This window comes from Bubalus bubalis, chromosome 4, assembly GCF_019923935.1.
Source record: "Bubalus bubalis isolate 160015118507 breed Murrah chromosome 4, NDDB_SH_1, whole genome shotgun sequence".
NCBI classification, from domain to species: Eukaryota; Metazoa; Chordata; class Mammalia; order Artiodactyla; family Bovidae; genus Bubalus; species Bubalus bubalis.
In genome coordinates, this window is record NC_059160.1 from 61,839,443 (window position 1) to 61,863,351 (window position 23,909).

The 23,909-nt window shown below is 37.6% G+C and overlaps 1 pseudogene; it reads left to right on the top strand.

Annotated features, from left to right (window-relative positions):
• Positions 1 to 17,600, top strand: part of LOC102411721 — a 23,208-nt pseudogene extending 5,608 nt beyond the window's left edge.
• Positions 17,601 to 23,909: the final 6,309 nt, after the last annotated feature.

Below are 23,909 nucleotides of genomic sequence, written 5' to 3' on the forward strand. Positions count from 1 at the left end.
TTCCTTCCAAGGTTCAGTTGTCTTTTAATGTCATGGCGCAGTCACCATCTGCAGTGATTTTGAGCCCAAGAAAATAAAATCTGTCACTGTTTCCTATTGTCCTCATCTATTTGCCATGAAGTGATGGGACCAGATGCCATGATCCTCATCTTCTGAATGTTGAGTTTTAAGCCAGGTTTTCTACTCTCCTCTTTCACCTTCATCTAGAGGTTCTTTCATTCCTCTTCTCTTTCTTCCATAAGTGTGGTGTCATCTGGATATCTGAGGTTATTGATATCCTCCCAATCTTGATTCCAGCTTGTGCTTCATCCATCCCAGTGTTTCTCATGATGCACTCTGCATATAAGTTAAATAAACCGGGTAACAATAACAAGTTAATGCACTCCTTTCCTCCCAATTTTGAACCCGTCTGTTGTTCCATGTCCAGTCTAACTGTTGCTTCTTGACCTGCATACAGGTTTTTCAGGAGCCGCTAAGGTGATCTGGTACTCTCCCATTTCTTTATGAATTTTCCACAGTTTGCTGTGATACACACAGCCATCTAGTAAACTCAACATTCAAAAAAACTAAGATCATGGCATCTGGTCCTATCACTTCATGGCCAAATAATGGGGAAACAATGTAACAAGACAGACTTACTTTTATGGGCTCCAAAATCACTGCAGATGTGACTGCAGCCATGAATTATAAGACTCTTGCTTCTTAGAAGAAAAGTGACGACCAACCTAGATAACATATTAAAAAGCAGAGAGCATTATTTTGCCAACAAAGTTCCATCTAGTCAAGGTATGGGTTTTTCCAGTAGTCATGAACGGATATGAGATGTGGACTATAAAGAAAGCTGAGCACCAAAGAATTGATGCTTTTGAACTGTGGTGTTGGAGAAAACTCTTGAGAGTCCTTTGGACTGCAGGAGATCCAACCAGTCTGTCCTAAAGAAAATCAGTTCTGAGTATTCATTGGAAGGACTGATGCTGAAACTGAAGCTCCAATACTATGGCCACCTGATGTGAAGAACTGACTCATTGGAAAAGGCCCTGATGCTGGAAAAGATTGAAGGCAGGAGGAAAAGGAGATGACAGAGGATGAGATGGTTGGATGGCATCACTGACTCGATGGACATGAGTTTGAGCGGGATTCAGAATTTGGTGATGGACAGGGAAGCCTGGCGTGCTGCAATCCACAGGGTCAGAAAGAGTCGGACACGACTGAGTAACTGAACTGAACTGACCTGAACACATCCAACATGGACGGGTCATGGTGGAGAATTCCGACAAAACGTGGTCCACGGGAGAAGAGAATGGCAAACCACTTCAGCATTCTTGCCCTGAGAACCCCATGGACAGGATGAAAAAGCAAAAATATATGACACTGAAAGATGAAGCCCTGAGGTCAGTAGGTGTCTATTATGCTACTGGAGGAGCGTGGAGAAATAGCTCCAGAAGGAGTGAAGAGGATAAGCCAAAGTGGAAATAAAGCCAAGTTGTGGATGTGTCTGGTAGTGAAAGTAAAGTCCGATGCTGTAAATATTGAATAGGAACCTGAAATATTAGGCCCATGAAGCAAGGTAAATTGGAAGTGGTCAAGCAGGAGATGGCAAGAGTGAACATCAATATTTTAGGAATCAGTGAACTAAAATGGACAGTAATGGGCAATTTTAATTCAAATGACCATTATATCTACTACTGTGGGCAAGAATCTCTTGGAAGAAATGGAGTAGCCCTCATAGTCAACAAAAAAGCCTGAAATGAAGTACTTGGTTGCAATCTCAAAAATTACAGAATGATTTTGGTTCATTTCCAAGGCAAACCATTCAATATTACAGTAATCCAAGTCTATACCCCAACCACTAATGCTGAAGAAGCTTAAGTTGAATAGTTCTGTGAAGACCTACAAGACCATCTATAACTAATACCAAGAACAGATATCCTTTTCATCATAGGGGACTGGAATGCAAAAGTAGGAAGTCAAGAGATCCCTGGAGTAAAGGGTGACCAGGGAGCCAAACATTATCCTGGCTGTCTCTGTAAGTGTGTATCTGAGTGAGATTAACATTTAAACTGGTGAATTTGAGTAAAGTAAACTTTCCTTCATGAAGGGGTGGGCTTCATCCAACTACCCCCTAGTGAGAAAATTCTACAGCAGACTACCTCCAGACTTAATCTACAAATCCACTCTTTTTCAGATTCTTCAGCAAACTGCCCTTGAACTCAAACAGCAGTTATCCCTGGGTCTCCAGCCTACAAATTTTGGACTTGCAATCCTCTGTAAGCACATGAGACAACTGCAAGTTCCTTACTATGTATACCCTATTGGTTCTGTCTCTGGAAAATCCAGGCTAATACTATCTTAGAATTGTGTCCGATGTACATTAAATATATTACAAAGACTTAAATTGTACTTTTAGAAATGAAAGCTGTAAAATATGCAGTGAAAAAAATACATGAAATATATATAATGAATCTGATCATATTCTGAGTTATAAAATAATTCATATTCACACATAGTATGAATTATGACACAATAGAACTTCTAAAATAACAGAAAGACATGAGAGCAATTATTTGTCCAAAAAAATAAAGAACTGAAATATGCTACAATGTGAATGAAACTTGAAAGTATTATGCTAGGAAGAAGGGCCAGTCACATATGGTCACAAATCCTATTTTATTTATACAAAAGGTTCAGAACTGACAATTTCACAGAGACAGAAAATAGATTATTGATTGCCAGCAACCAAAAGTAGAGGGGAATGAAAGTGATTGCTAATGGTTTTCTTTTAGGGTTAATAAAAAAATATATATAGATAATGGTGATAAAACAAAATACTATTAATAATCTAAAGCTCACCAAATTGTATACTTTAAAATAGTAAATTTTATATTATTCACACTTTTTAAATAAAACCTTAATATTTAAAATGAGTTACAGTTACATTCAATAACAAGGATGGATTTCAAAAAATTTTATGATAAGTGAAAGATGCCAGACTCAGAACTATACATACTGTATAATTTAACCATATAAAACTCTAGAAAGCACAGTAGACTTTTCATAAACTGAATCTATAATGACTAAAATACACGAATGTCTGCCTGAGATAGGAGCTATGGTGAATGAGAATGAAAACATAAATTTTTTCAGAGATGGAAATGCTCTGTGGTTAACGTCGTTCTGATTATAGGGGTATATGTGTCTGTGTGTCCATGCTCAGCCGTGTCTGACTTTTTGCCACCCCATGAACTGTGGCCTCCGAGGTTCCTCTGTCCATGGAATTTTCCAGGCAAGAAAAGTGCAGTGGGTTGCCATTTCCTTCTCTGGGGGATCTTCCCGACTCAGGGATCAAACCCAAGTCTATTGCACTGGCAAGCAGATTCTTTACCACTGAGCCACCTGGGAAGCTCTGCATGATAGCAATTAATTTCTTTTTAAAGTCTTACTGTTTTCCCAGCAGTCTTTGTAAGATATTCCAAATCCTGTCTCTAAAGGCTGTGTCCCCAAGTTACTAGATTATCGGATTTTCCCAAAGTTCATTATATAAATGACTCGTTAGTGATTTTTGAACCTGATAACCAAACACTCTCTTGTTCATACATAACATTTTTACAGATTTGGAAATTAAATATTGAGCTTGAACTCAGGAAACCTCTCCCTGAGCAGAGATACTTCAGGACATCAACCCTTCCAAAATTATTAGAGGTTCCTTTGTACTAGTATTTCGTTTTAGCAATGGAGATAAAAGAAAATATTTCCTGAGTTTATGAAAGTGCATCTTGAGGAAGATTATCCAATTGATTGAAAATAGAAACTCTACCACTTGAGAAATCTATATGCAGGTCAGGAAGCAACAGTTAGAACTGGACATGGAACAACAGACTGGCTCCAAACAGGAAAAGGAGTATGCCAAGGCTGTATATTGTCACCCTGCTTATTTAACCTATATGCAGAGTACGTCATGAGAAACACTGGGCTAGATGAAGCATAAGCTGGAATCAAGATTGGCCGGAGAAATATCAATAACCTCAGATATGCAGATGACACCACCCTTATGGCAGAAAGTGAAGAGGAACTTAAAAGCTTCTTGATGAAAGTGAAAGAGGAGAGTGAAAAAGTTGGCTTAAAGCTCAACATTCAGAAAATGAAGATCATGACATCTGGTCCTATCACTTCATGACAAATAGATGGGGAAACAGTGGAAACAGTGACAGACTTTATTTGGGGCACCAAAATCACTGCAGATGGTGATTGCAGCCGTGAAATTAAAAGACGCTTACTCCTTACACCTTGGGCTTCCCTTGTAGCTTAGTCAGTAAGGAATCTGCCTGCAGTGCAGGAGACCTGGGTTTGATCCCTGGGTTGGGATGAGCCCATGGAGAAGGAAATGGCAACCCACTCCAGTATCCTTGCCTGGAAAAACTCATGGACAGAGGAGCCTGGTGTGCTGCAGTCCATGGGGTCGGCAAGAGGCAGGTACGACTGAGCGACTAACACTTACTTTACTCCTTGCAAGGAAAGTTATGACCAACCTAGATAGCATATTCAAAAGCAGAGACATTACTTTGCCAACAAATGTCTGTTTAGTCAAGTTATGGTTTTTCCAGTGGTCATGTATGGATGTGAGAGTTGGACTGTGAAGAAGGCTGAGCACCGAAGAATTGATGCTTTTGAACTGCGGTGTTGGAGAAGACTCTTGAGAGTCCCTTGGACTGCAAGGAGATCCAACCAGTCCATCATGAAGAAGATCAGCCCTGGGATTTCTTTGGAAGAAATGATGCTAAAACTGAAACTCGAATACTTTGGCCACCTCATATGAAGAGTTGTCTCATTGCAAAAGACCCTGATGCTGTGAGGAATTCAGGGCAGGAGGAGAAGGGGACTACAGAGGATGAGATGGCATCACCAACTTAATGGATATGAGTTTGAGTAAGCTCCGGGAATTGGCGATGGACAGGGTGCCAGGCGTGCTGTGATTCATGGGGTCGCAAAGAGTCAGACATGACTGAGTGACTGAACTGAACTGAACTGAATCATTCAAGGCTTCAATAAATGTGGGCACGGATTCAATCAGTAGTGGGCAGAAACTCTCATGAAAGTTTTCAACATTAAATTCATTTTTATTTTCAAATTTGTAGCTATAAGAAAAAAAGTAGTTAAATAACTCTTTAAGGAAGATGATTATCTGCTAAAAGTATGGATATGATGCATTCTCTTTTCATTTATGCCCTTTTCTGGTGAGATTGGGTGATCTTTTTCTCTGTGAATTGATTTTTCTCCCATTGTATAAAACTGAGAGATATGAGTTTTATTATGTATATAATAAAATGTTATTCTTGGAATGTATTACTCTGGGATAGTACATATTCAGTGATTGATTATTTTTTCAACAACATGTAGAAAGTCGTGTGTAATTAGTATAGAAGCAATATCAGGAAGCAACAGCTAAAACTGGACAAGGAACAGACTGGTTCCAAATAAGAAAAGGCATGCATCAAGGCTGTATACGGTCACCCTGCTTATTTAACTTATATGCAGAGTACATCATGAGAAACGCTGAGCTGGAAGAAGCACAAGCTGGAATCAAGATTGCCATTAGAAATATTAATAACCTCAGATATGCAGATGACACCACCCTTATAGCAGAAAGTGAAGAGGAACTAAAAAGCCTCTTGATGAAAGTGCAAGAGGAGAGTGAAAAAATTGGATTAAAGCTCAACATTCAGAAAACTAAGATCAGGGCATCTGGTCCCATCACTTCATGGCAAATAGATGGGGAAACAGTGGAAACAGTGTCAGACTTTATTTTGGGGGGCTCCAAAATCACTGCAGATGGTGATTTCAGCCATGAAATTAAAAGACACTTACCCCTTGGAAGGAAAGTTATGACCAACCTAGAGAGCATATTCAAAAGCAGAGACATTACTTTGCCAACAAAGGTCCATCTAGTCCAGGCTATGGTTTTTCCAGTGGTCATATATGGATGTGAGATTTGGAGTGTGAAGAAAATTGAGTGCCAAAGAATTGATGCTTTTGAACTGTGGTGTTGGAGAAGATTCTTGAGAGCCCCTTGGACTGCAAGTAGATTCAACCATTCCATTCTAAAGAAGATCAGTCCTGGGTTTCTTTGGAAGGACTGATGCTAAAGCTGAAACTCCAATACTTTGGCCACCTCATGCAAAGGGTTGACTCATTGGAAAAGACTCTGATGCTGGGAGGAATTGGGGGCAGGAGGAGAAGGGGACGACAGAGGATGAGATGGCTGGATGGCATAACTGACTCAATGGACGTGAGTCTGGGTGAACTCTGGGAGTTGGTAATGGACAAGGAGGCCTGGCGTGCTGCAATTAATGGAGTCGCAATGAGTCGGACACAACTGAGTGACTAAACTGAACTGAATATCCCCAAAAAACAGCAAAAAACAATTTCACAACTTGACTTACATTGTATCATCTCATTAGAGCTCCAAACTTTTTAATCTCTTAAAAATAATATAAATATCAATCAGTAATAACAGGACTTCCCTGGTGGCTCAGACGGTAAAGCGTCTGTCTACAATGCCGGAGACCCGGGTTTGATCCCTGGATTGGGAAAATCCCCTGGAGAAGGAAACGGCAACCCACTCCAGTACTATTTCCTGGAAAACCCCATGGGCAAAGGAGCCTGGTAGGCTACACTCCATGGGGTCGCAAAGAGTCGGACACAACTGAGAGACTTCACTTTCACTTTCAGTCAGTAATAATGCAGACAATATTACTCTACCCTCTCACTATAATATAAGACTTCTCTTGGAAATACAGTTTTAATATCCGGAAGAACTGTACACTACTCGAAGTCAGTTGGGCTGTATTAGTTGCCACAGATAAACAAAGATCACTGTATATTGAGAAGGAAGAGAATCAGTGAGGAAGCTAGGCTACAGAAAGGATTCTTCAGTGCATCTCAAGAGCATCCGAGCTCTCATGCAAACCACGTTCAAGTCCAGACCACTTCTATGTAATCTTGATTTTCATTCTTAAGATGTAACTCCAAAACTTAAACACATGATCAGGCTTAATATTGCCCCATCTCAATATGGAGGGTTATAAAGTAGACTAGTAAAACTTTTCACATTAAATATAAATTGGAGACTACCGCACAAATTATAGGAAATTTTCTTTTGGAGAAGCATTGATTCAACATTTAAAATATTTGAAAAACTTCTCTAGCATATAGTTTGTGTTAGCTGTGGGAAAAAAAAATCTGTAGACAATAAGTTGTTGCCAATTTAGAAGGACAAATTACCGGGCTTCGGGCTTTAATATCCTACTGAGAGATGCACTGGGAAAGTAAAACCAGTAGCAGTAAACACACAAACTATTCCTCTTGTTCAGTTCAGTTCAGTCGCTCAGTCATGTCTGACTCTTTGCGACCCCATTAATTGCAGCATACCAGGCCTCCTTGTCCATCACCAACTCCCAGAGTTCACTCCAATTCATATTCATCGAGTTGGTGATGCCATCCAGCCATCTCATCCTCTGTCATCCCCTTCTCCTCCTGCCCCCAATCCCTCCCAGCATCAGAGTCTTTTCCAATGAGTAAACCCTTCGCATGGGGTGGCCAAAGTATTGAAGTTTCAGCTTCAGCATCAGTCCTTTCAATGAATATTCAGGACTGATTTCCTTGAGGATTGACTGGTTGAATCTCCTTTCAGTCCAAGGGACTGTCAAGAGTCTTCTCCAACACCACAGTTCAAAAGCATCAATTCCTTGGTGCTCAGCTTTCTTTACAGTCCAAGTCTCACATCCGTACATGACTACTGGAAAAACCATAGCTTTGACTAGCTTTTAAACCTTTGACATAGCTTTTAAACTTTTGTTGGCAAAGTAATGTCTCTGCTTTATAATATGCTATCTAGGTTGGTCATAACTTTTCTTCCAAGGAGTGTCTTTTTTTTTTTTTTTAATTATCTTATGGGGTTTTTTTATTTTATTTTTTAACTTCACATAATTGTATTAGTTTTGCCAAATATCAAAATGAATCCGCCACAGGTATACATGTGTTCCCCACCCTGAACCCTCCTTCCTCCTCCCTCCCCATACCATCCCTCTGGGTCGTCCCAGTGCACTAGCCCCAAGCATCCAGTATCGTGCATTGAACCTGGACTGGCAACTCGTTTCATACATGATATTTTACATGTTTCAATGCCATTCTCCCAAATCTTCCCACCCTCTCCCTCTCCCACAGAGTCCATAAGACTGTTCTATACATCAGTGTCTCTTTTGTTGTCTCGTACACAGGGTTATTGTTACCATCTTTCTAAATTTCATATATATGCGTTAGTATACTGTATTGGTGTTTTTCTTTCTGTGTTGAATGTAATTGTGGAATCTTCAGTTCTCTGAGGACGCTGTCCCTACTGTTGCTTGTTTCAGGATCTTTGACAAAAGATTCATTAACTTCGGAAACTAATCCACCTAGGACTCAAGTTTATTCATTTGGCTTCATGTTTAGCACATAAAACAAACATCAATTTTGTTATTGTCAGAAATTCTCACTTTGTCTTGGAAGGTACAAATATCATATCTATCCAAACTAGAGAGAGTTCCTAATATCCCTCCAGACCTTGGAGTAGCAATTACTTTGAGAGTAACACAAATGCCTTGATAGGAAAATCTTGACATGTTAGAAATGAAAGGATCAGATATATAAATGCCATCTCAGAGCTGCTTGGGAAGTGAGTGTGGGTCCATGAGTAAGAGTGACCATAAGTCCACATACAAGACTCAGTTCAGTTCAGTCGCTTAGTCGTGTCCGACTCTTTGCGACGCCATGAATCGCAGTATGCCAGGCCTCCCTGTCCATCACCAACTCCCAGAGTCCACCCAAACTCATGTCCATCGAGTCCATGATGCCATCCAGCCATCTCATCCTCTGTCGTCCCCTTCTCCTCTTGCCCCCAATCCCTCCCATCAGAGTCTTTTCCAATGAGTCAGCTCTTCGCATGAGGTGGCCCAAGTACTGGAGCTTCAGCTTTAGCATTATTCCTTCCAAAGAAATCCCAGGGCTGATCTCCTTCAGAATGGACTGGTTGGATCTCCTTGCAGTCCAAAGGACTCTCAAGAGTCTTCTCTAACACCACAGTTCAAAAGCATCAATTCTTCAGTGCTTAGCCTTCTTCACAGTCCAACTCTCACATCCATACATGACCACAGGAAAAACCATAGCCTTGACTAGACGAAACTTTGTTGGCAAAGTAGTGTCTCTGTAAACATATTCTTCATCCTTCTAACACTCAGGATGTCCAGGGATAAATAACCAACTGAAGTTATTATGTCTGTGGCCTTTGAGGACTTTGAAAATTATACCCTTTAAGAAACAGTTTGATGTGTTTTGCTAATTTTAGAGAGATGTGAGTAGTTAAATGAATTTTGATTAAAAGAAGCAAGAATTTATAATTTCAAATTGAGTGAGGATACTGATAAGGCTGGGTCTGTTTATCAATAAATGTCAAATCACTTAAAAGTAAATGAAATGAAGGACTTTTAGAAAAAACCTTGAATCAGAAATTATCTGCTATGTGATTAACACTCCTGTACTCTAAAAATGTTCAGTTCTTTAAAGTATAAAATGAATTAACAGAAATTAATAAAGCAATGGTGTCAATTTTCAAGATATTTAGGAGCAGGGACATGGTCTAAAATTTCCAGAGCTATGTAATGCTCCAACTACATGTCTCCAGACTGGAGAGGTAGGTGGGTTGTGTATATAATCCTTTCCTATATTTGGAGTCTATTATTCTATTTAATTATTTTAGTTATTTAACCAATTATTATTATTTATTGAATTTATTGTTATACATATGATGCTCTTTTTCTCGGGAATACCACCAGCTCATTGTAAATCTTGACCAGGGTTAGTCCTCTTTTTGACTCCCTAATGGAGCCTGTAAGCTCTGAGAGATTTACTATGGGAAATGGGCACATTGTGAGTAGAGATTATCTCCTTCTTCTGCCGGAAAATGAATATTTGAAAGCAATCAAGAAAAGCCTTCACATCACCAGTTAACTGGAATTTCTATAACAAATGATTGTGGGAGAGTTCCCTGTCAGTCCAGTGTTTAGGATTTGGTATCTTCACTGCCGTGGACCTGAATCGATCAATAGGAACTGAGATTCCACGAGCTGCATGGCATGGTCAAATAAATCAATGTTTGTTGTTTTTTTTTTAATGATATGAGTTTTCTTTCAATTCCATTGATGACCTTGAGCAAGCATTGAAGAGTGAAATATTTTCAGCAGATATTAATGTGCTTAGTTGGTGTTGGCTGAGGAACAATCCCAGAGCAGATTTGGTCAACATACAGCATTTAAATATTTAATCTTGTTTTTAAAAGTTTCTGGCAGGGATGTTGAGGAAGCATGAATCAAAACCATAAAAGGAAAGATTCAGTCTGCTGAACGTAGGGATAAATCACTTAGCTCTCCTGTACATTAACATATTGTGTTGCCATAATATACCAGGTATATGCTGAGTTGGCAGTCAGGCTATGACGTGATTTCATTTGGTACTTTCTCCACCAAATGTAAATGCCAACAAGAATCCCCTAAATTAGCATCAGAAATATGGCAAAAGAGGAGTCAGGGTAGTTTTAATATTGAGTCCACATAAAAATAAAATAAAATTAAAAAAAAAAGAATGAGCAATATAAACATTTTTACTTTAAAAATGGAAAAAAAAAAAGAAACAATATGACTTGATCTAGGTCTAAGGATAATTATTTGTCTAGAATTAACTCTGTATCTCAAACCCCTTCAGTTTTGTGGTTAAAGATTAAAATTAAACAAGATCAAAATTTTATTTTCAACATAATTATTATATCCTCTCAAGAATAGATTGCGGTCACTCCCTGGTGGCCCAGACAGTAAAGAATCTGCCTGCAATGCAGGAGACTCAGGTTTGATTCCTGGGTCAGGAAGATCCACTAGAGGAGGAAATGGCAACCCAAACCAGTACTCTTGCCTGGGCAATCCCATGGACAGAGGATCTTGGCAGGCTATGGTTCATGGTGGTGCAAAGAGTCGGACACAGCTGAGTGACAGCAAGAATAGATAGGATGGACAAAACACATTAAAAGGGTTTAGTGTGGATTTGGCGATTGGGAAAGACTCCTCTGAAAAGTCTGAAGAGAGAAGAAAGAAACCAGTCCCTAAGAGGCAGGTATAGGCCAGAATCAGCAAACAGATGTAGTAACAAGGAGGGGAAAACACAAATGATAAGGTGAAATATTTTTTTTCATATAGAATGACTGCCACAAAACCTGTCTGTTATTATGCTGTGTTTTTAGAGCCACTCTTCACAACTCTACTGCCAACAACAAAATCAAAAAAACTTCCCTTTGTCAAAGTCACGGAAACAGAGAAATAAAGTGAATGTACCTGCAGTGTCAATAGATTTTCAAGATACAGCTAATCTTAGAAACAATATAGCTTGATCCCAATTGTTAATATAGGACTTCTGAACACACCTGCTGTGCTGAAACCGCTCTTGACAAGTTTACCTCATTTCTTTAAGATTAACTGGAGTATACCTATTGTATTTGACTCTTTTTTGGTTTTTGCCTTTGGCAGTGTCAATCTCCTTACAATGTTCTAGACACATTATTTACTTGATGTCCAAATTTCTGGGTTTTGTTTTACTCTTCTGGTTTCCCATTATAAGTATCTCTTTACCTATTCACCTTTATAACATTGATATTTCTCATACTTTATTCCCAAATCCTGTTTTGCTTCTATGTGTTTTGCCTGGGCTTCAGTTATCACTTAAAATTTGTCCTTTAAAATGTAAGAATGTCAAAATTCATATTTCTAGATGTGATCTCTGTTAAGTTGAGAAAGTCATAGAAAATATCTAGGAGATGACTTTTATAGCAAAAATGTTCTTTGTGGATTAATGATAGTTTTAATCATGGCAGTGGACAGAGTCCTTAACTGCTTTGACACATATAGAAACATATTGTTGTGTCATAACCACCATCCATGTGTTTTCAATACATCCAGGAAAAAAATTAGGCAAATACAAACTGAGCAAAATTTCAATTAATGGGAAGGAGAAAATTGGGGGAGCACATTGACACTCTGAAGTTCATAATCTCATTGTTCCCAGGGCACCAAGTATGATATGAACACATCTATTCCAAACTGTAAATTAAAAATTTTATATTAATTTTTTAAAACATCATGAATAAATTGTATATTTGGGCTATATTATTTGAAAAAGTACATTAAAACTTAATTTTTCCAACCATAAGTCATGATAATTTAGTAGTCTATAAAATCAACTTAATGATATTTGTGTTTATCTCTCCGATAAATTAGAACCAAAGAAATCAGAGAAAAGGATATATAAGTAGTTTTAATTTTTTATCTCATATATAAGCAATCCTGTATTTGTGTATGTGTGTGCATGTACACTGGATTGCAATATAAAATGTTTATCTTACCATATGTCATGGGAAAAGCATTTGAAAACTAAGTTTCAAACCTACCAAATGAAATGTCAACAGTCTTGAGAGTACAAATTATTTTAAAATATTCATTATTTAGTAAAAGAAAATACATGTAAGTATGTTCTTTGGCTTTTCTAAAGAAAATCCATTGAAAAACACTTCTCTCACCCTCTTCTCAGATCTTACTGCCCTCAGTTTTACATACAGACTTTGCAGAAGTCAGGACACAGGAATGAGAAATCATACAACATCAGCCAGTTTTGTCCTCCTGGGATTAATAGATGACCCACAATTGAAGATTCTGATTTTTATATTTCTACCAGTTACCTATATGCTGAGTGTAACAGGAAACCTGACCATCTTTATCCTCATATTAGTAAATTCCAGCCTTCAAACTGATATGTACTTTTCTCTCCAAAATTTTTCCTTCTTAGAAATTTCATTCACTTCCACCTGCATTCCTACATTCTTGTACAGTATATGAACAGGTGACAAGACTAGTACATATAATGCTTGTTCAGTTGACTTCAGTGACTCAGTTGTGTCTGACTCTTTGTGACCCCATGAATCGCAGCACACCAGGCCTCCCTGTCCATCACCAACTCCCAGAGTCCACCCAAACTCATGTCCATCGAGTCCATGATGCCATCCAGCCATCTCATCCTCTGTTGTCCCCTTCTCCTCCTGCCCCCAATTCCTCCCAGCATCAGAGTCTTTTCCAATGAGTCAACTCTTCACATGAGGTGGCCAAAGTACTGGAGTTTCAGCCTCAGCATCAGTCCTTCCAATGAACATCCAGGACTGGTCTCCTTTAGGATGGACTGGTTGGATATCCTTGCAGTCCAAGGGACTTTCAAGAGTCTTCTCCAACACCACAGTTCAAAAGCATCAATTTTTCGGCACTCAGCTTTCTTCACAGTCCAACTCTCACATCCATACATGACCACAGGAAAAACCATAGCCCTGACTAGATGAACCTTTGGTTGGCAAAGTAATATCTCTGCTTTCTAATATGCTATCTAGGTTGGTCATAACTTTCCGTCCAAGGAGTAAGTGTCTATTAATTTCATGGTTGCAATCACCATCTGCAGTGATTTTGGAAACCAAAAAAATAAAGTCTGACACTTTTCCCACTGTTTCCCCATCTATTTCCCATGAAGTGACGGGACCAGATGCCATGATCTTCATTTTCTGAATGTTGAGCTTTAAGCCAACTTTTTCACTCTCCTCTTTCACTTTCATCAAGAGGCTCTTTAGTTCCTCTTCACTTTCTGCCATAAGGGTGGTGTCATCTGGATATCTGAGGTGATTGATGTTTCTCCCAGCAATCTTGATTCCAGCTTGTGCTTCTTCCAGACCAGCGTTTCTCAAGATGTATTCTGCATATAAGTTAAATAAGCAGGTGACAATATACAGTCTTGATCTACTCCTTTTCCTATTTGGAACCTGTCTGTTTTTCCATATCCGGTTCTACTGTTGCTTCCTGATCTGCATATAGGTTTCTCAAGAGGTAGGTTAGGTCATCTGGTATTTCCATCTCTTTCAGAATTTTTCACAGTTTATTGTGATCCACACAGTTAAAGGCTTTGGCATAGTCAATAAAGCAGAAATAGATGTTTTTCTGGAACTCTCTTCCTTTTTTCAGGATCCAGTGGATGTTTGCAAGTTGATCTCTGGTTCCTCTGCCTTTTCTAAATCCAGATTGAACATCTGGAAGTTCATGGTTCACATACTGCTGAAGCCTGGCTTGGAGAATTTTGAGCATTACTTCACTAGCCTGTGAGATGAGTGCAGTAGTTTGCACATTCTTTGGCATTGCCTTTCTTTGGGACTGGAATGAAAACTGACCTTTTCCAGTCCTGTGGCCACTGCTGAGTTTTCCAAATGTGCTGGCATATTGAGCACAGCAGTTTCACAGCATCATCTTTCAGGATTTGAAAAAGCTCAACGGGAATTCCATCACCTGCACTAGCTTTGTTCGTATTGATGCTTTCTAAGGTCCACTTAACTTCACACTCCAGGATGTCTGTCTCTAGGTGAGTGATCACACCATCATGATATCTGGGTCATGAAGATATTTTTTGTACAGTCCTGTGTATTCTTGCCACCCCTTCGTAATATCTTCTGCTTCTGTTAGGTCTATACCAATTCTGTCCTTTATCGAGCCCATTTTTGCATGAAATGTTCCATTGGTATCTCTGATTTTCTTGAAGAGATCTCTAGTCTTTCCCATTCTGTTGTTTTCCTCTATTTCTTTGCATTGATCGCTGAGGAAGGCTATTCTTTGGAACTTTGCATTCATATGCTTATATATTTCCTTTTCTCCTTTGCTTTTTGCCTCTCTTCTTTCACAGCTATTTGTAAGCCCTTTCAGGCAGCATTTTGCTTTTTTGCATTTCTTTTCGATGGGGATGGTCTTGATCCCTGACTCCCGTAGTGTCACAAACCTTCGTCCATAGTCCATCAGGCACTCTGTCTATCAGATCTAGTCCCTTAAATCTATTTCTCACTTCCACTGTATAATCAATCATAAGGGATTTTATTTAGGCCATACCTGAATGGTCTAGTGGTTTTCCCTACTTTCTTCAATTTAAGTCTGAATTTGGCAATAAGGAGTTCACGGTCTGAGCCACAGTCAGCTCCCAGTCTTGTTTTTGCTGAATGTATAGAGCTTCTTCATCTTTGGCTGCAAAGAATATAGTCAATCTGATTTCGGTATTGACCATCTGGTGATGTCCATGTGTAGAGTCTTCTCTTGTGTTTTAGGAAGAGGGTGTTTGCTATGACAAGTGTATTCCCTTGGCAAAACTCTATTAAAATAAATAAATTTATATTAAAAAAAAAAACCTCTATTAGTCTTTGCCTGCTTCATTCTGTATTCCAAGGCCAAATTTGCCTGTTACCCCAGGTGTTTCTTGACTTCCTACTTTTGCATTCCAGTCCCAGATAATGAAAAGGACATCTTTTTGGGGTGTTAGTTCTAAAAGGTCTTGTAGGTCTTCATAGAACCGTTCAACTTCAGCTTCTTCAGTGTTACTGGCTGAGGCACAGGCTTGGATCACTGTGATATTGGTTGGTTTTCCTTGGAAACGAACAGAGATCATTCTGTCGTTTTTTAGATTGCATCCAAGTACTGCCTTTTGGACTCTTTTGTTGACCATGATGGCTACTCCATTTCTTCCAAGGGATTCCTGCCCACAGTAGTAGATATAATGGTCATCTGAGTTAAATTCACCCATTTTAGTCCATTTTAGTTTGCTGATTCCTAGAATGTCAATGTTTACTCTTGCCATCTCTTGTTTGACCACTCCAATTTGCTTTGATTCATGGACCTAACATTCCAGGTTCCTATGCAATATTGCTCTTTACAGCATCGGACTTTGCCTTATCACCAGTCACATCCACAGCTGGGTATTGTTTTGGCTTTGGCTCCATCTCTTCATTCTTTCTGGAGTTATTTCTCCACTGATCTCCTGTAGCATATTGGGCACCTATCGACCTGGGGAGTTCCTCTTTTGGTATCCTATCATTTTGCCTTTTCAAAAGTAAATATGCTTGCAGTTTACAAAAAATAAAAATTAAGACTTAAGTAAAAGTACTACTTTTATGTATTTTACATATATATATGTGGCGCCTTGGTATACTATTATCAGGGACATGTTACTCTACCAGTTGGACATCTAAGTTACTAAGGTATCTCCACAGATTGTAAAAGTTTCAAATGGATAAGGAAAAAGGAGTGCTTGTACAAAATAGAAAAATTTAAGAATTGCATGAAGCAGAAAGCAATAAAACTATATCTTCAATAATATTGGGGTACACTGGAGGTAACTCTGTTTTTTTTTTTGAAGTTTTAAAATCAGAGATTTGAGCCTCCTTTTCTCTTTTTTTCAGGAATGTATTGAAGCATTCAGAAGAAAGAGTTTTTTACTGATATGTGTGAGAAAATAATGAAGGAAGTACAGAAGAGTGAATTCATGCATGACATAATAAATTGCAAAACTTTGAAAGTGTTTTGTTACTATATACTACTAAAACATTTTCCCCTAAAAGTACAAGGAAGCAATATTGTGTGTTTGTGTGTGTGAGTGTGTGTGTGTTTCTTTGCTGGTGCCATTTTTTTTTTAATTTCTTCATCTGTTTTACAGCTAAAACAAAGAATATAATGATATGAAGGAAACTGAGAAATTACACAGAAGTTACCGAGTTTATCCTTCTTGGATTGACAAGTGATCCATAGTGGCAGGTTGTACTGTTCCTATTTCTTCTTGTTACCTACATGCTAAGCATGACTGGGAACCTGGTCATCATCACCCTCACCCTTTCAGATCCCCATCTGCAGACTCCAGTGTATTTCTTCCTTCAAAACTTCTCATTCCTAGAAATATCATTCACGTCTGTCTGCAATCCCAAATTCCTTGTTGCCATCATGACCGGGGACAGAACCTTTTCTTACAACAGCTGTGTGGCTCAGCTGCTTTCCCTTCATCTTCTTGGGGGTGACGGAATTTTACCTCCTGGCTGCCATGTCCTATGACCGCTATGTGGCCATCTGCAAACCTCTATATTACACCACCATCGTGAGCAGTAGAGTCTGTATACTTCTTGTCTTTAGCTCCTGGCTTGCAGGATTCCTGATCATCTTTCCACCAATAATCCTGCTGCTGCGATTGGATTTCTGTGGCTCCAATATAGTTGATCATTTCATCTGTGATGCTTCTCCCATCCTACAGCTTTCCTGCAGGAACACTCCCTTTCTAGAACTCATGGCATTATTTTTAGCTGTGGTAACACTCATGGTCACTCTAACATTAGTTATTCTCTCCTACACATATATTATCCAAACAATTCTGAGAATTCCTTCCGCAAGTCAAAGGAAAAAAGCCTTTACCTCATGTTCCTCCCACATGATAATTGTCTCTCTGTTTTATGGCAGCTGCATCTTCATGTACATTAAGCCTTCAGCAAGGGAAAGAGTGACTCTAAGCAAAGGAGTGGTTGTGCTTAGTACCTCATTGGCTCCTCTTTTGAATCCATTTATATACACCCTAAAAAATCAGCAAGTGAGCAAGCCTTCAAGAACATGGTCCAGAGAATGGCCTTTTCTTCAAATAAGTGAATGAGATCATATTTTAAAAAGTACCTCTAAAAAGAAAGCTTAATGAAAAACTCTCTGCTCTCTCTACATAAATTCTTTCAGTACCTCATTTCGTTCTTTCAGTTAGACAGATGTATACATCATCAATGCCCGTTTTTCTTATTAGCCTAAAAACAAGGTCCTAACTCTTTTAAGTTACATGAAAAAGATCAGTTTTCACCTGTGTAACAGAATTTTAGTTGTCAGTAATCTCCATTGTTTCTCATATCAAAGAAAGGTAGATTTGGCAGCCTTACAAAAATAGAGATTGTTTTAAGAAGATTACTGCTGCTGCTGCTGCTGCTGCTGCTGCTAAGTTGCTTCAATTGTGTCCGACTCTGTGCGACCCCATAGACAGCAGCCCACCTAGAAACCGCATATAGAAATAAAATCTATTTTGTATGAAATAAAAATATGCATTTTAATTAAAATGTCATATATCACCAAGAAAACATGTTATAATATTTAGAAGCATTATTAAAATATCTCCTTGAATTTATTACTAAAATAATTAAAGCATGTTGGAAAATAAAATAGAAATTTAATATAAAGTGTGCTGTCAGTATCATTAAATTTGCTATTTGAAATGAGGCTATTTTTTTTTTCCCTAGAAAATAATAGCAATATCTGTGCAGCAGAAGGGATAAATTTTATCTTATTTTTCCTTTGATAATACCTCCTGAAAATTAGATGCTTTAACTGAAGATTAGCTTATTTTTGCCAACCATATTTGAAAAGGAAAACTATGGTCTCTGAAGGCAAATTAAGCTATCCTGATAAAATTCATATTTGTATTCAGACTCTTTCAATTCATACAAGAATGTTCTCTCCCACAGACATGAAGAACATGATAAACTCAGAATCTAGACTGATGTGAGATACTCACTCTTTGGAAGGTATCTTGGTATCTTGGCAACATATTAATTTTTTTTTTTTTTAGCTTAGTTTTCCTTTATCAACAAATCTACAATATTGGCTTTCTCTTCCCATTGTTTTTTCCACAGAAGTTTCTAGCTCCCTCATTCATAGCCAAGAAAATGATCCTGGGAGTTAATATTTGATAACTGTAAAAATGTGTCAAAGTCTGTTCCCTATGGTTAATGAGCCCCTCAACTCCAATGTATCACTAAGAAAATTGGTTGCCTTGGGATAGTAGTTATGTCTAACTAGATACAGGATAAGAGGATTTGACTTTGGTTTCCTGATTTCCAGCTTGGCCTGATAAAAGTACTACTCTTGGTTAAGGTAAAGATGCTCCAATACTTTGGCCACCTGATTTGAACAGATGACTCATTGGAAAAGACCCTGATGTTGGGAAAGATTGAAGGCAGAAGGAGAAACAGGCAACAGAGGATGAGATGGTTGGATGGCATCACCAATTCAATAGACATGAACCTAGGCAAACCCTGGGAAATGGTGAGGGACAGAGAAGCCTGGCATGCTGCAGTGCATGGGGTCGCAGAGTCGGACATGACTTGGCAACTGAACAACAACAAAGAGCTCTACATATTTTCTAAGTCCATGATAAAAATATCTTTTCTAATTGGTCATAGAGAAATGTGATTATCCTTAAGCTCTCTCCTATTCTTATTATACTCTTATGGAATAGATTATTTTTTTCAAACAGAATTAATATAATATTACCACAATATGAAAACTAAATGATAATTTTGTTTGATTATGAATTCTTGGGGAAAAGTGTAAAGAAATAATACAAGTTTTCATTTAGAAAACTATGACAAGTAAGCAGAAATGCAAAAGTGAAAATTAAGAGTGTGCAAAACAAAATGGAAATATTAACTAGATGAATCTAAACTGTGTTATGATATGTATGATCAATAGCTAAAAAAGTAGACAGGTGAGAGAGAAAGCGAGATCAGAAAATAAGACGGCAAGGGGTGATAATCATTTCAATTGACAAAAACTTACCTAAAGAAAAAAATTTTGCCATTTGCAACAACATGGACTTGGAAAGTATTATATTAAGCAAATAAGACAGAGACAGTTACTGTATGTTAACTGTGAAAATCTAAAAAATATGTGAAATAAAAAAAAAATTTAATGAATGAAACAAACCAGAGAAAACAAATTCACAGGTGTAAAAAATAAATTAGTGGTTAATATAAGTTATGAGGAAATTAATGTTCAGAGGGGCAAAATAGGGAAAGCAGTTAAAGAGATGCAAATTTCTTGTATAATTTGTATAAGTATAAAATAAATAAGCTACAAGAATACATAGTATAACACAAGGAAAGTAGCCAATCTTTTATAATTACCATAAATGGAATATAACACTAAAAAATTGTGAATCAGTATGTTGCACACGTGAAATTTACATAATATTTCAAATCAACTGTGTCTCTAATTTAAAAAATGCATTTTTAATGTGAAAAAGATCATCTCTAAATAAATAAACATTTTAAATAAAAAGAAGTTTTAAAAAATCTGTTAAATCCCTGCTAAAAATGAAATCATTAATATAGTTCAATTTATGAAAGAGGGATAAAAATGGGTGAAAAGACAAAGGAGGAAAAGTCTAACAGCACAGGAAGACTATTAATTTTTACTGTCAATAAGGATGTAGATGAATAACCAAATGAAGTTAATTACCATTTGAAATAACATTCAGAGATATTTGACAAGCAGTCTGTTTTATTCCTTTAAGTGGCCTAAAATACTAATAGACAAATCTCCTAATGGAAAAAAAAAAGGAAAAGTCATGTCTACAGTCTAGTTAATAAATGGTTTACCCATCATTGTATAGGTCAATAATTTTGATAATGTTATATAAGTAGACAGGTATTGAAGATTTAAGTAAATGGATAGTGGGTGCCAGGAATCTTACTTTTGCAGTGGGAGCTTACAGAGAAGAAGACCTGAAGTTAGTATAATGTATCTGGTAATGAAGATAACAGTATAGATTCGTTTTTAGCTTAGTATAAATCCAGAAGGTAACATAAAGATTATACATACATATTGATACACAGGTTCACAGTCTCATACGTTTTTCCTGGTTCTATCCTGTTAGAGGACCTGGAATCAATGGCACATGACAGCAATGAACACACCCAGGGCCGAGAGCCTGGTTCCTATGGCAACTCACTCCAGTATCCTTCCCTGGAGAATTCCATGGACAGAGGAACGTGGTGGGCTACAGTCATGGGGTCACAGAGAGTCAGACAGGACTGAGTGACTAACACTTTAATCCTAAAGAATCCAGGCATCACTGAAGAAATAACTGAGGGCTGTGGTAAGGAATATACATGATGATCCTGAAGTATCTTATAATCCCAGAAAATAAAGAAGGGCCTTTTTTTTTTTAAAGCACCATGATAGCAGTAGGTCAAAAAAAGCAGCAGCCCATTGAAAGGGCTCCCAGTGGCCCAAGCTAAGAAAAAAAATCTAGCAACAAGATAAATTAGCAATGGTTATAATTCAAGGTATAAAATAAATATCCATGAACTCACACTGATCTAAGAAAAAATGAAAAAAATTAATACATAAGACCGATGTATGTATTAATACATAATACATTAATTACCCATGTAAAGGAATATTTAATAACTTTATAACAAAACATTTGAACAGTGCATAGAGTCTCCTGGTTGCCCTTTCCTCTTGCTATTTTCTGCTTCTTCACAAGTTTACATTAATTGAAATATAGTACCTCACCAGACATTTATCAAGCAAAAATAAAACAACGCTGACAATACAAAATCCAAAATTTCAAAGATTGCTACTTCCTTTTTTATTTATTTTATTTTTTTAATTTTTTTAAAATATAAATTTATTTATTTTAATTGAAGGTTAATTACTTTACAATATTGTATTAGTTTTGCCATACATCAACATGAATCCACCACAGGTATACACGTGTTCCCTATCTTGAACCCCCCTCCCTCCTCCCTCCCCGTACCATCCCTCTGGGTCATCTCGGTGCACCAGCCCCAAGCATCCAGTATCATGTTGCTTTTTGCAGTTGTCCTCTGACATTTAACGTTTTTTAAAAATTATTTCCCAAGAACACCTAATTAAAATTATTCAACTAAATTTAGGTTGAACTAATAAGCACCATCTCTCTCCAGAGGCATTTGAATTCTGTTTCACTGCAACAATCCCCTGTGGCTATTTTGAGGAGAACAAATAAAGAAAAAAACAGGTAAAAACCAGTATGTTTGTTTTGGAAACAGTAGTTAGATACTCTAGTCTTCACCCCTGGAAGGTAAACAAATGAAAACAAAAATTATAAACCATCCTTCTTTCACAAAGGTTACTGAGAGCCAAGTAAGATATTATATTGCTAGGTTTTTCTTGTGTCTAAGGTTAGGCCACTGCTACTTTTATGAAATTTTTGGAAAATGAGGTACTAAATGCCTGGCCTTAGATGGTGAAATGTGGAATAGTTCCAAGTACATTTTTTCTCACAAGTTTCTACTGATACACCGTGCATTACACCTCTTTTCCAGAACTTCTATTTGTTGATTCTCACTCAGAAAGTTTGAGCTCTCTCCTTAGGAACTAGGAGCTTCACTTTATTAACCAGCAAAGTAAATAACTTTATTGCCTTTTTTTTCCTGTTTCATGAAATTTACTACTGCACTAATCATACTTGCTTCTTTTCCTTTCCCTTTTTCTGTTATCTTTTAGTTCTTTGAGTCTGACCCACATTTCAGGAAAGCTTGGTCTCTGGTTGGTTCTACTGTGCAACCATTTAAATACTTAGGACAAAGTTTTGTTTGGCTGCTACCCTCTCCCATTTCCAGCATTTCTGGCTGTCCTCCTAAACAACAAGCTAGTATCAGAGACACTGTTACTCAGTAAAAAATCTTGCAATACTATCAGAGTCTCAGCCTTTCAGACTCAACATGAATTGACTATGTGGGAGTGCCACGGAGCCTCTGCCACTGTGTCACCAACCCTTTCCTGAGGGACCTCTTGAACTCTTTGCTTGTCTTCCAGATGTAACACCTTCTACCAGCAACTGGGACTATGTCACTTTTCTGTTAGGACCTCGTCAATTTCAGGAATAAACTTTCTACTGGATTTATCCTTCAATATGTCCATCTCACATTACATAGCCAGCATCATATTGCCAAATTCCACCTACATGCTATATAAGTATGTTATTGCATAGAAAAATCAAAGGCAGAAACAAGTTGGAAAGTCTATGAAATACTCCATAAGTAAAGATTCCACACTGGCACTCAAATTAAAGCAACAGATTACTTGGGTTTGAACAAATTGCTACCACATGGGATTATATAATTGTAAGTGTATTTTTCTTATCTCACCTCATTTATTTTTCTCATTTTCTAATGAATTTATACTTAGATCAATTAATTTTGCTTGTAAGAATCTCTTCTAAAAATTAATAGATTGTTATTTAACTCAAAAGAAAAACTAACTTCTCATCTTATCTAGGAGTATATGCATATTATTTTTTATGGCTCTGATCCTTTTGCTAAGTTATTAATTTTCTATGTAGGTAAGAATGACATTAAAGATTTAAACATATAACTCACTAAAAAGACAAATTTCAAATTGTTTTCTTTTCAGAAAAATCATTAGACCATATGGTGATTGAGGATTAGAATATTTTATAATGTTCTACCTATTTTTTTACATGTATGATCAAACTCTGAAAAGAAACTGAAACACATGTGATAGGTATCTTTTTCTTATACAAATATGATTATTAGTCCTATCAAGTGACTCACTCAATATGAAAACGCTGGTGGTCTAGAAGATGTAAGTTTTCTTCTTGTGGCTTAGATAGATTTTCAAAATTCAGTAAAGTTTGGTGTCTAATTTACTTATCCATTATTTATATACATATATATGGGCTTCCCTGGTAGCTCAGCTTGTAAAGATCCACCTGCAATGCAGGAGACCCCAGTTCAATTTCTGGGTCAGGAAGTTCCCCTGGAGAAGGGGTAGGATACCCATTCCATATTCTTGGGCTTCCCTGGGGTTCAGAGAGTAAAGAATATGCCCACAATGTGGGAGACCTGGGTGCAATCCCTGGGTTCGGAAGATCCCCTGAAGGAGGGCATGGCAACCCACTCCAGTATTCTTGTCAGGAGAATCTCCATGGACAGAGGCGCCTGGTGGTCTATATTAGTCCATGGGGTCACAAAGAGTGGGACATGACTGAATGACAAAGCACACACACATGCACACATTTCTTAAACCAGCAGAAGTGATTTTTAAAAGGTAAAATCCGTAAAACTGAACTCACTAAATCTTGCTTCTTTTTGCTTTTATAGACTTGGAATAAGTCAGTAATAAGAA